Here is a 13,506-nt window from a genome sequence, read left to right as displayed (position 1 = left end):
GGCGGCCTGCAGGAGACCAAAGACACAGTCCTGCAGCACATGGGGGACATCGGGCCACTGGGGAGTCCACAGCCATGCACGCTTCCCCAGGCTTCTCCTGGCAGGATGTGGGCTTCCCCAAGGAGGGGAAACCCAAGAGGAGGAAAAGCAGAACCCCACCCGCAAAGATGGCGTCCAAAAAGAGGACAAGACCAAGGACAAGGGCAGAGAACGGCCCTGGGAGACGCCTGGTGTGGACAAGAAAGGCCTGCAGGCCAGCAGCCCTGCAGCAAGGCAGAGCGTGGGGAAGAGACCAAGAAAAAGCCATCTTTGGCCACTTGCGACGGGGAGGCCTGACCTGCCAGAAGTCCATCTGCTCTTCTATCTCTCCTAGACAGGAAGGGCACGAGGGCCCCTTCGGGGAAGCCGGTGGAGTGGAAGGCCTGCTGGATGCCTCCCAGGAAGCCCCAAGCTGAAGAAGCAGGCCCTGAACCACCCTGACCTCTTTGGGGAAGAGAGAGAGGAGGAGGCCCCAGATTCGGTGGCACTGAGGGTGTGGCCCCCAGCCCTCCCAGCCTCAGATGGGACTCAGACTGGTAATCTGGGCTTGGGGAGGCTCAGGGGTGGCCCAGGTGGCTCAAGGACTCCCCGCCCACCTCCCTAGCCTATATCCTTCCTCCCTCTCCTCCCCCCATCCTCCTCTCCTTCCTCCCAGTTTTCCCTCTCTCCTTCCTCCCCTCCCCACTCTCCCTCTCCCCTTCCTCCACATCCCCCTTCCCTTCCTCCTACTCCCCCTCCTCCTCCCCCAACTCCTCCAGCGGGGGGCAGGATGTGGATTACTCTTCCCTAGAGGAAGAGGTGGACTTCATTCCCACTCCCTGGAGGAATGCCTGTGGATCTTCAACAGGTACACCAGCCTCAACATGGAGGACAAAGGCCAGCTGGCCCTCAGCCGCCCAAGGAGGAAGCCTTCGGGTCTCCCCACTCTGTTCAGAAGAGGACGATCTCACCTTTCCAAGCAAGGCCAGGAGGCAGAGCCCTGGAAGAGGATTCCCGTGGTGCCCCGGCGGGCAAGACAGCGCAGGAGGAGGCTACAAGAGGGCCCAGGAGGCACAGAGGAAGTCAGTGAGCGCGCAGCAGGCAGTCCCCAGGCTGGCAGAGACGCCGTCCTCCCTCCAAGAGGATTGCCCAGGTCCCCAAACCCCGCTTGGCTGCAGCCCCTCCAGGTGCCAAGAAGACCCTCGTGGCTAGCGGCAGCCAGACCCCCAACGGCCCCGAACCCCTCAGCCAGCTTCTTGAGACATGCAGGTCGTCGGGGATGGCGTCCAGGACCACCACCACCACGGTCACCGCAAAGCGACTCGCCCAGTCAATCCTTACAGAGTGTAAAGAGACCCATTATCCCCAAGGAGTTAGGGGCAAAATCGCCACCATCATCCGCCAGCGCCATCTCAACCTATTCATCCAGAAGTGTCTCACGTCCTGCGCCTCCAACCAGGAGAAGGCGCTGGAGGAGGAAACGGTGACCTGAGACCGCAGCACTGGCGAGAACCTCTACCTGAACTGCCGCAGGCAGCCGGCCGGAGCTCAGGGGCCTGCGTGCCAGGAGACGGTGTTGGTGGGCAGGTTGGCATCGGGGACCAGCTTCTCGCGCAGCCGCCAGAGCAGCCCCGGGTGGGGAACCTGAACGCGGCCATCCTGTGCAGCCGTGGAGTAGCTCCTCCTAACCCAGGACCAGCTCGGGGAGAACGGCTCCCTGTCACGCACCTGTCACCTTCACTCCGAGGAGAGGCCCACGGGCTCCTCCTGCAGGACCTGCTGTCCGGCGGCACCGAGTCCCGGGTGTCCTCCCCGGGTGCTGTGTCCGCAGCGAGGAGTAGTGCCACAGAGTGCGGCTGGAGAGCTGGGGTACATGGCGCCATCAGGTCGCTGAACTCACGTGCCAGATTGGGGGGGGGCGCCTCGAAGGCTTCGTGAGGACGTTTGCGAAAGCTCTGGGGGACACCCCCGACCCACGCCCTGGACTGCCGGGCACCCTGCACCACGCACAGCCACCATCATCCCGACGGCCTTCGGGGCAGAGGCCAATCTCGCCTGCACGAGCATCAGCCGCGGGCTGTCCAGGCCGCCCGGCCGAGCGTGCTCCGTGCCACCCGCACCGCCGGGAGAGCGACCTGTGGCCTCGAAGGTCCCGAAGCACCGTGGGGGGCTCTCCCCCGCGACCGCGCCGCCGCTGCACGTGCTCCCTGCGGAGGCTCACGGCGGACGACGTCGGATCCACACTCAAAGCCACGCGGTCCGCACAGCTCCCGCGGGGGCTCAGCGCCTGCTGCACCCGGCGGCTGGAGGGTCGGAGAAGACCGAGCGCTAGCGCCGCCCGCCTCTCCTGCCGCCCGAGGCCTCTTCCGAAACAGCGCGATCCGTCTCCACGAGGCCGCGGCGCCAGGCGGCCCAGAGCACCCCAACCTCACGCCCAGCAGCCCCGGCCCGCCGTCGCCCCCCGGCCCCCCCACCCGCCCCCTCCGCCGGCGGCAGTCTCCGGACACCCTGCGCCAGCCTGCGGCGCCAGCCAGGCCCTCACTCCCGCTCGCCTCTGCCTCTCACGCGGGGCGCCGGGCGGGCTGGTCTCGGGCTTGTGGGAACCAGGCTTTTAAAACTTGTATCCTTATTTGTATGATTTTTAATGCAAACCCTTCTCCACCGAGGGGAGCAGGTGCCCGCCTCGGGCTTACCTCCCAAGGCACCGGGACGGGACAGGCCCGAGCTGTAGCCGGGACCACCGCCACCAGCGGCCCAGCGTAGGGTAGACCCGCCTCTGGGCTCCCGGGGCTGGCCCGCTCTGCACGGCAGGCTCCCGCCTCCGTGACCTCTGAGAGCCAAGCCAGCCCCTCGCCAATCCCCGCGGCCTGCCGTCAGTGCCCCAGTGCCCCCCGGCCTCCGGATCCCCTTTCCACCGCAGAACGTGCCTCCTCTGTGGGGTTCTCTGTACCCCTTCTGCCTCACCAACCCTTCCCCTCTGCATGGACAGAATAAAGGCTGCTATAAATAAATGCTGTTAAAAAAAGAAAGCACGTAATAAAAATTATGCCAGTTTACACTGTTACTCCACGTTCTTGCCAACACTTAGTATTGAAATTCTTTTTAAATTTACCCTTCTGATAGATGTGCAGGGGAATCTTACTGTGTGATTCTGATTTGCATTTATCTGAGAATTTATGATGTCCAGCCATTTTCACATAGCTGTTAGCCACCCCAACATCCTTTCTGCTGAAGAATCACTTCAGGGCTCTTCCCCATTTTTTCCACTGTGTTTTTTCTCTCTAGCAGGAGCTCTTTATGCATTCTAGATAAAAGCCTTGGTCAGTATAAAGCGCTGCCAGCATCTCCTCCCAGTCTGTGGCTTACCTTTGCACTCTGAACTGCTGTCTTTTTTAGTCCATAAGCAAATTGTATTTTTATTCACTGGCAAAAATTACAAACAATAGCCTCAAAAATTCAAATGCCTGGGAGTAAATCTAATGCAAGACGTGCAAAACCATTACACAAAAAGTCATCAGGCAGTATTGAAACAAAATTTAAAAGTCCTAAATAAACAATAATTGGAAGACTTAGTATTATAAAAAGTCATTTCTCCCCAAAATGATCTACAGAGTCAAAACAATCCCAATCAGAATCCCAGAAGGGTTTTAAAAAAAAACACAAAACAAAACTGACAAGCAGATTTGGAAATGTATATGGAATTGCAAATGACCTGGTATAGCCAAGGCAATCTTGAAGAAGAACCAAGTGGTAGGAATTTTCCATCCAACTTCAAGACTAATTGTAAAAGTACAACAATTAAATCAGTATTGGGGTAAATATAGACAAATAGACCAAAGGAAAGAATAGAGAACAGAAACAGACTCCCTTGGGCACACATGCTTGACTTGTGACAAAGTTGGCAGTGCAGAATGATGAGTAAAGGCAATAATGCTGGGCCAGGTGGAGAGTCAACTGGAAAAAAATGAAAATTAGCCCCTCTTCATGCTGTGCACATAAATAATTCCTGGTGGGTTATAGATGTAACTGTGAAAGGTAAAAGAACAAAGCTTCCAGATGATAGCATATGAAAATATTTTTGTGGCTTTGAGCCAGGCAAGAATTCCTTATTATCAAATAGCACTAACCGTAATAGGACGACATTAAGATTTGGATTGCTTTTTGGGAGTCCAAGGCGGGCAGATCACCTGAGGTCAAGAGTTCGAGACTAGCCTGGCCAATATAGCGAAACCCTGTCTGTACTGAAAATTCAAAAAATTAGCCAGGCAGAGTGGCAGTCACCTGTAATCTCAGCTACTCGGGAGGATGAGGCAGGAGAATTGCTTGAACCCGGGAGGTGGAGGTTGCACTGAGCCAAAATCATGCCACTGCACTTCAGCCTGGGTGACAAGAGCAAAACTTCCCCTTAAAAAAAAATATTCGGGTTGCTTTAATGTCTGAAAGTGATAAAAAAAAAAAAAAGGTTACAAGAAACAGGTTGTGTGATAACATGCTAATAATGTCACTATCATTTATGGAGCATTTGTGATATGGAGCACCCTACTGAGTTTCAAATGTCTTGTCTCATTTAACAATTACTAATATCATTATTTTACAGATGAGGAAACTGAGGTACATACTGTTGAATTAACTCACCTATGGTTATTCACACCACTAGTAAGTGACAGAGCTGCTCTCCAGACCAGGCAGTCTGGCTCCAGAGCCAACACTCTTAATGACTCCGCCTGCCCCCCATTAGAGGCATTGGATTGTATATAATGAGGCCACTTTTATAGACAGATAGCAAACCCAAAGAGGGCATGTAGGATGCCTTTTGGAAAACATACCAGGAGCCCCTGGATCCTTCTGGGTACTTCCCAGTGCTACATATCACAAGATACAAAACATAACAAGAAGAAGTTGTGGCTAAAGTTCCTAAGGATAAATATCTCAGGAATCAGGGCAAAGTCCTTGTTACAGTGATGGGAAAAGGTTTTGCAAACTCAACTTACGGGAGTATTTTTTTCAGACTTAAATAACGCCTCGTCATGATGTATAACCTTAGCTGGCCTTGCTCCTCTGTGCTGCCCATGTCAGTGATACCAGCAGGTATTATGTTGCTGGTAGCTGGTAAAATGTCTGAAGAATCTGTGAACCCAAAAAAGCCATGGGTACGCCCTTGGTGGGGGTAACAATACATTTTATTTATTTATTTATTTTGAGACAGAGTCTCACTTTGTCATCCAGATGGAATGCAGTGGCATTATCTCGGCTTACTGCAACCTCCACCTCCCAGGTTCAAGCTATTCTCCTGCCTCAGCCTTCTGAGTAGCTGGGGTTACTGGTCCCGAACTCCTGACATCGGGTGATCCACCCGCCTCAGCCCTCCAAAGTGCTAGGATTACAGGTGTGAGCTACCGTGCTTGGCCACAATAAATTTTACATTAGTGAGATCCATGGTGACCAACCTATCATTTTTCTTTTGCATGTTACTTTATGAGGAGGGTAAATCCACGTTTAACAGGGCCCAGGACAGATGAAGTCAATCTTAGTTAATCCTCAGTTCTTCCTAAGAACTCATTCTGGGTATGTAACGTTTACTAAAAATAATAATAAAAGGCCATAAAGAGAAACTTTTGCCCAAGCAGACAGAATGTCTGTGATATTCACATTGCCAGGGAAATGACACAGGCTAGAAGAAATTATCATCATATGACTCACCACTACCCTTGCCAGTTCTTTTGCTGACAGATGGAGAGATAAAAGATCTAAAACTGTGTCTATGAGGGATTAACATTCTAAAATTTTGGTCACTCATAAGAATGCAATATTAACACTCATTACACAAGATAGCGGCACATCAAGGGTTTTGCTGTGGGACCCCAGCTGCCCCCACCCAGAAGACAAAGCTCGGTAACTCTAGGAGTCCATGGGAGTTACTTCTCTCTCTTCATCTTTTCCTTCCCTTCTTTTCAGGCCTTCTTTCCTTCCTCTCCTTTCCCCTCATTCCTTCTTCCCTTCTCTCTTTTCTATTTATCTTTCTGTTTTCTTTCTTTCTCTTTATTCCTTTCCTTCCAACAGATGGGATTTTATCTTTATTTTTATAATCCTATGTATAAAATTTCAGTCAAAATATTATCCTAGAAAAGAGTATAAATACTTTTTTTGTCTCATTATATCTAACAGTTTTTCAAGCAAACTAAGAATCTCTAAAATATCCAGGTCAGCAAAGAAACTGTAACTATGTAATTTATTGTGAAGATGCCTTCTCTTCTAATACAAGTTCTACCCAGCGGGAAGGTTTTCCTAAATATAAATCAGCAGTAAAGCATGTTCTCCTCTTCACTAGGCAAGTTTTTGCAAATACCCTGTTGCCAAGCTGCCGTCTCTGGGCAGGGAGGCTTACACAACGTCTGCCAATTGACTACAGCAAGTCCTGAGAGCAGTGGAAGAAGAAGGGGCCAGTGTGATCTGACATGGGACAGGGATCATGAGAGACAAAAGCACTGAGCACTAAGCTCTGATTTTTGATCTTGCCCAAATTCCTACCTAAGGGGTCTGGGGAGTCATGCCCTACAAACCATACATTCTCATCAGATGGGTTTTATTGGACCCTATATATGGTGACTTACTTTTCAATTTGACTCTGGCATAACATTAGAAGACAACGAAAAAATAGTAATCCCAAAATATATTTCCTTGCCACACCTTAAAATTGCCCTGCAAAGTGTCTTGTGGGAAGAATCCAAGTTCTGTAGAGAATCCGCTTCCCCCTTTGTTTTTCTTCCTTCCCAGATCCAGGAGATGATCAACTAAGGGCCAGGCATCCTTTTAAGTCCTATAAAAACAATTTACAACCTGTTCTCTCTAAAGTCTGCTATCTAAGAGCTTCCTCTGCAGAGTAAAACTCAGTCTCCACAATCCTTTATCTGTAACCTGAACATTCCTGTCTCAGGTCTTCAGACCACCTCAACCAATTGTTAACTAGAAAATGTTTAAATTTACCTATAGCCTGGAAGCCCCTGCTTTTGTCCCGCCTTTTGCCAAACCAATGTACTTCATAAATGTATTTGATTGATGTCTCATGCCTTGCAAAAATGCATAAAACCAAGTTGTATGCCGACCACACTGGGCACATGTTCTCAGGACCTCCTGAGGGCTGTGTCACGGGCCATGGGCACTCATATTTGGCTCAGATAAATCTGTTAAAATATTTTACAGAGTTTAACTTTTTTCATCAACAGCACCTAGGCGCAAAGCAGAAATGAATAGAGAAAGAAATGTATGTAATCCACGCTTCCCTCAGCAACCCCAGGTTTAGACAGACTATTTATCTGTGACAAATAATTACGGCATGACTAATAATTTCAGTATTAACAAGATACTGTTTAGTTCTGAGTCTTCAACTCACATTGTCACTGAGATCCTAAAAGTATCAGAAACGTTTGAACCACAGCAACTCCATCTTGAAGAGGGCAGGGTAAAATAAGGCTGCGACCTACTGGGCAACATTCCCAGGAAATTAGGCATTCTAAGTCACAGGAAGAGACAGGAGGTCGCCACAAGATACAGGTCACAAAGACCTTGCTGATAAATCAGCTAATCCAGACCAGATGGCACCAAAGCCAAAACCCACCAAAACCAAGAGTGACTTCTGGTCATTCCTCACTGCTCATTACACTCTAATTATAATGCATTAGCATGCTGCAAGACAGTCCCTTCAGCACCATAAAAATTCACAGTGTCTGGAAGTTACCCTATATGGTCTGAAGAGGGAAGGAGCCCTCAGTTCCAGGAATTGCCCACCCCTTTCCTGGGAAGCTCATGAATAATCCACCCCTCGTTTAATCAAGAGCGGGTGCCTGTAATCCCAGCACTTTGGGAGGCCAAGGCGGGCAGATCATCAGGTCAGGACAACACGGTAAAACTCCTCTGCTAAAATACAAAAATTAACCCAGTGTGGTGGTGTACACCTCCTCCCAGCTAATCCGGAGTAATCCCAGCTACTCCAGAGGCTGAGACAGAAGAATCGCTTGAACCCGGGAGGTAGAGGTTGCAGTGAGCCGAGATCATACCACTGCACTCCAGCCTGGGAGACAGAGTGAGACTCTGGATCAAAAAAATAAAATGATTATATATATATGTGTGTATATATATATATATATATATATATGTGTGTGTGTGTGTGTATATATATATATATATATATGTATATATATATAGCCATTGTTTTATTCCTTTACTTTCTTAATAAGCTTGCTTTCCCATGACTCTATAGACTCGCCTGGAATTCTTTCTTGTTGAGATCCAAGAACCCTCTCTTGGGGTCTGGAGTGGGACCCCTTTCTGGTCACACAAGCAAAGCACTTCATGTCCTCCTTTTCCCTGACAGGGTCCCAGGGGCTGCCAGCCATGGCGACAGCACAGTGCAGCGTGGGAGCACCACACACATCCTCAGCTGTGCTCCCAGAGGTGCTCCTGCACAATCCAGTGAGAGCTGCCAGAGCCATGCAGGGAAGTGTTGCCCACACGGGCAGTTGGCAGCCGCCTGGTAGCCATTGGGATCGTCTCGTTTTCCATTATTTACTAAAACAAACAGAAGCAATTAAATGTCTAATTATAGGTAAAGTAAATTCTCATAGATCATACAATGGCCTATGAAACCAATAAAATTATGTTACAGAATATTTAATCACAGAAAAACATTCGTGATTTATTGCTAGGTAACACTGATAAAATTTGATCATAGTAGTTAAAAAGACAAAAAAATGTGTAGTGTAAAATAAAGTTTCAGAACCCTCTAAATTTATTTTGCCAAAGGAGGAAGTTAAGCCCGAGAGACAGTCGCGTGTTTGCAGCTTTGCTTCTTAGATTATAGCTTAACTCTCTTCCTCATTGATTTTGTCCTGTAAACGCCTAGGAGAGGCCAGAGACCAGACTTTCCCCTTCCAATCACTGATCTTTGTTATAGATTAACTGTTTTTATTATCCAGTTGCTAACCCAGACCAGATGGCACCGAAGACCCCATGACAGTTACAGCTTCAGTGTGGAATGTTAAACACACCTTTCCCTGAAAGAAACATACCACCTGGACTAATCACATCATTGAATTTTAACTACACGTTAAGTCTTCCATAGAAAGATATTGAAATTTTGTTAAGCCACCCTAAGCTTTGTCCATGGAAGCGATCCCTAACTTCTACACTCTAGAGCACTGACTTCTGTTCTTTGAAATCTGGGCTTCCTGGGTAGCTGTTCTCAATCTTCCCACTTAAATAAACTCTCTTTAAACTACAGTCTGACCTTTTTATTATTATTATTATTTTAGGGTGATTACAGGCACCGGAGCATGACCAAAAGCAGGCAGTAACTAGAGAGGAGTCAGGCGCGCAGCATTTGGCCTCCAGGTCCCCCCCAAGTCCACACAGAGCTCAGTGCAGCTGGAAACCTCAGTCTTACTGGCTTGATGTGTCAGATGACAAACTTCAGGCTGGCAGAGCAGCTGAAAAGTTATGAAGAAATCCTGGAAAGGAGAAAACCACAGAGGGGACAAACCCTTACATCTGATTATAAACTCCGCCCAAATTCTGGGCTGATTTCGTAAACTACCATCTACGAAAAGAGTCAGACTCTGTAAAATATTTGAAGAGATTTATTCTGAGCCAAATGAGTGACCGTGGCCTGTGACACAGCCCTCAGGAGGTCCTGAGAACATGTGCCCAACGTGGTTGGGGTACAGCATGTTTTTACATATTTTTAGGAAGGCATGAGACATCAATCAAATACATTTAAGAAATACGTTGGTTTGGCTCAGAAAGGTGAGACAACACCAAGTGAGGGCTTCCAGGCTATAGGTAAATCTAAACATTTTCTGGTTGACAATCAGTTGAGTTTATCTGAAGACCTGGGATCAATGGAAAGAAATATTCAGGTTAAGAAGATGAAGGATTGTGGGCGAGGCACAGTGGCTCACCCCTGTAATCCCAGCACTTTGGGAGGCTGAGGCAGGCAGATTACTTGAGGTCAGCTGGTTTGAGACCAGCCTGGCCAGCATGGTGATATCCTGTTTCAACTAAAAATACAAAATTAGCTACCTGGGCATGGTGGTATACGCCTATAATCCCAGCTACTCCGGAGGCTAAAGAGAATTGCTTGAACCCAGGAGGCGGAGGCTGCAGTGAGCTGAGATTGTTCTCAATCTTCACTCTTAAATAAACTCAGTTTAAACTACAGTCTGACCTTTTTATTATTATTATTATTTTAAGTTGATTACAGGCACTAGAGCTTGACCAAAAGCAGGACAATCTGGGTGACAGAGAGAGATTGCACATGCCTGTAATCCCAGCTACTCAGGAGGCTAACGCAGAATTGCTTGAACCCAGGAGATGGAGGTTGCAGTGAGCTGAGATTGCACCACTGCACCCCAGCTTGGGTGACAGAGATTGCATCTCAAAAAAAAAAAACAAAAGATAAAGGATTGTGGAGACCAAGTTTTATTGTGCAGAGGAATCTCTCAGATAGCAGACTTCAGAGAGAGAGCAAGTTGTAAAATGTTTCTTATCAGACCTAAAAGGGTGCCGGGCTCTTAGCTGATTATCTCCTAGATGTGTAAAGAAAGAAAGGGAAACTAAAGGGAAAGGGGATTCTCTATAGGATGTGGATTTTTCCCACAAAAGGCACACTGAAGGGCAATTTCAAGGTACGGCAGGGAAATATATTTTGGGTTAAATATTCTTTCCTTGTCTTCTAATGTTATGCCAGTGTCAAATTGAAAAGTAAGTCACCATATATAGGGTCCAATAAAACCAATCTGATGAGAATGTATGGTTTGTAGGGCATGACTCCCTAGACCCCTTAGGTAAAAATTTGGGCAAGACAAAAAATCAGAGCTTAGTCCTCACTACATAAACATGGGGAAGATCCCAACGGGGCCAGCAAAAAAGTAACAAATGAAAACTAAAAGAATAGAGACTTCGGCAGGTCAGGTTTGCTCATGCACGCCTTTGGGAGGCTGAGGCAGGTGGATCATAAGGTCAGGAGTTCAAGATCAGCCTGGCCAAGATGATGATAACCCGTCTCCACTAAAAGTACAAAATTAGCCAGGCATGGTGGTCGGCACCTGTAACTCCAGCTACTCAGGAGACAAAAGCAGAGAATTGTTTGAATCTGGGAGATGGAGGTTACAGTGAGCTGAGATTGTGCCACTGCACTCCAGCCTGGACAACAGAGCAAGACGGTCTCAAAAGAAAAAAAAAAAAAAAAAAAAAAAAAGAATAGAGATTTCATCTACTTCCCACTTCAGGTTGTTAAATAAAAAATAGAGCTGGGCAGTAGTTAAAGCAGTAAGAAGATTTTATTCAGGAACTATTGCAATAGGGGAAAAGGGGCCTCAGAATAGAACTGGGCTCACGTCTGAATACAACAAAGGCAAGGGGAATTTACAGCTGTAAACTAAAAATTAAAATTCTAAGCCCCTCAACCATCTGAATGAACTCCTCCTCTTAGTGCAGGGCATTCCAAAGTTAACCTAAAAATGTAGTTCAGGCCATGATGGGAAGTGGGGGTTGGATATGTCTCATTATCTTCATCCCTTCGGAATTCAGGCATAACTGACCAGCATTAACATTAAAACAGAGATCTTAATACTTTTTGTAGCAATAAGATCCCAAATTCCAGGCTGACTCCAGTATAGCATCACCTGACAGACAGCAGGCCCTGAAAGAAATGGGAGTATTTTACCCTAAAATATATTTCTTCAACATATCTTGAAATGTCCTGAAAAGCTGTATTTTGTGGGGAAAAATCTACATTCTGTAGAAAACCCCCTTCCCTTTCCAGGTGTTTGTCCTGATCCAGGAAAGAATTAACAAAGAGTCTGGCAGCTTTTTTAGTCTGGTAAGAAACATTTGTAATAAATTCTCTGAAGCCTGCTACCAGAATCCTTCACCTGCATAATAAGGACCTTGGTCTCCACATCCTTTCTCTTAAGGCAGACACTCCAGGTCTTTAGATACACTGTTTCAATGAATTGCCAATCAGGAAACCTTCTTTGAATCTACCTATGACCTAGAAGCGACCCCCTTCCCCACTTCAAGTTGTCCTGCCTTTCCAGACAGAACCAGTGTACATCTTCCAGGTATTGACTGATGTCTTCTATCTCCCTAAAATGTATCAAACCAAGCTTTAGCCCAACCACCTTGGCACATACCGTCAGGACCTCCTGAGGCTGTGTCACAGGCATATCTTTAAACTCGGCAGAATTTAAATTGATTGAGCCTTGTCTCTGATACCTATTGGTTTACATAGCCAAGGAGCAGGGTGGAGGTCAGTGGGTGGAAAAGTGTTAAGAAGAAGCATCAGGGGCAAGGAGGTCCTGGTTACAGAGGTTTATCAGGACTCTTGCAGAAGGCAGGCCAGGGTGATCAGAGGTCACCGGGAAATTGGTGGAGAATGAGGAATTTGACAGTAAAGTGGCTTAAGATTCGTGCTGCCACTGGGCTCTTGAGGACAAGGCCCAAGGAAGGGTCTTAGTCCAAAAAGAACTCAGAGGAGCTTATCTAGAGTTTGGTCAAACACAGCATCTCTGTCAAGAAGACACAGAGGTTTGGAATTCTTTTTTATTTTATTAATTTCTTCAAAAGACATGTTTGAAGTAAAGTTTTATCAGTGCATTGTGATGTTTATAACAGGTAGATGTTATGTATATACTAACAAAGCAATTTACAGGTGTATATTGAGCTATATGCCTTCATTTTATGTGAAGGAGGACAACATTGACTTGAGTAGACTATGTTAAACTAAAGATACATGCTGTAATACTCAGGCATTGTTCTCATCTGATGGTAATTTTTCTCTCCAGGGCAACATTTGGTAGAACTATCCAAAGACTGGGCTGGGTGCGGTGGCTCCCAGCACTTTGGGAGGCCGAGGAGGGTGGATCACCTGAGGTCGGAAGTTCGAGACCAGCCTGAGCAACATGGAGAAACCCTGTCTATACTAAAAATATTTTAAAATTAGCAGGGCATGGTGGTGCATGCCTGTAATCCCAGCTACTCCGGAAGTTGAGGCAGGAGAATCGCTTGAACCCTGCAGGCGGAGGTTGCAGCCAGCCAAGATCACGCCATTGCACTCCAGCCTGGGGCACAAGAGCAAAACTCCATCTCAAAATAAATAAATAAATAAATAAATAGATAAATAAATCCTAAACTCCATCTAAAAATAAATAAATATATCCGAAACTCCATCTCTAAATAAATAAATAAGTAAATAAATAAATATATCTGAAGACTTTTTTTTCATTGTCACAGCTGTGGGGTGGGGAATTAGGGGTGAAAGCTTGTTACCAGCATCCAGAGGGTAAAAGCCATTAATGGTGCCAACTATCCTCCAGGGCATGGGACAGCTTCTCATAGTAAGGCATGATCTAGTTTAAAATGTCGATGATGCCAAGGTGAGAAACTCTGTCAAAAAACAAGCTAACAAAAAACCCACATAGGCATAGCTAAAAA

The sequence above is a fragment of the Cebus imitator genome, unplaced genomic scaffold, assembly GCF_001604975.1.
Source record: "Cebus imitator isolate Cc_AM_T3 unplaced genomic scaffold, Cebus_imitator-1.0 Scaffold586, whole genome shotgun sequence".
NCBI lineage: Eukaryota > Metazoa > Chordata > Mammalia > Primates > Cebidae > Cebus > Cebus imitator.
This window is presented reverse-complemented; position numbering follows the sequence as displayed.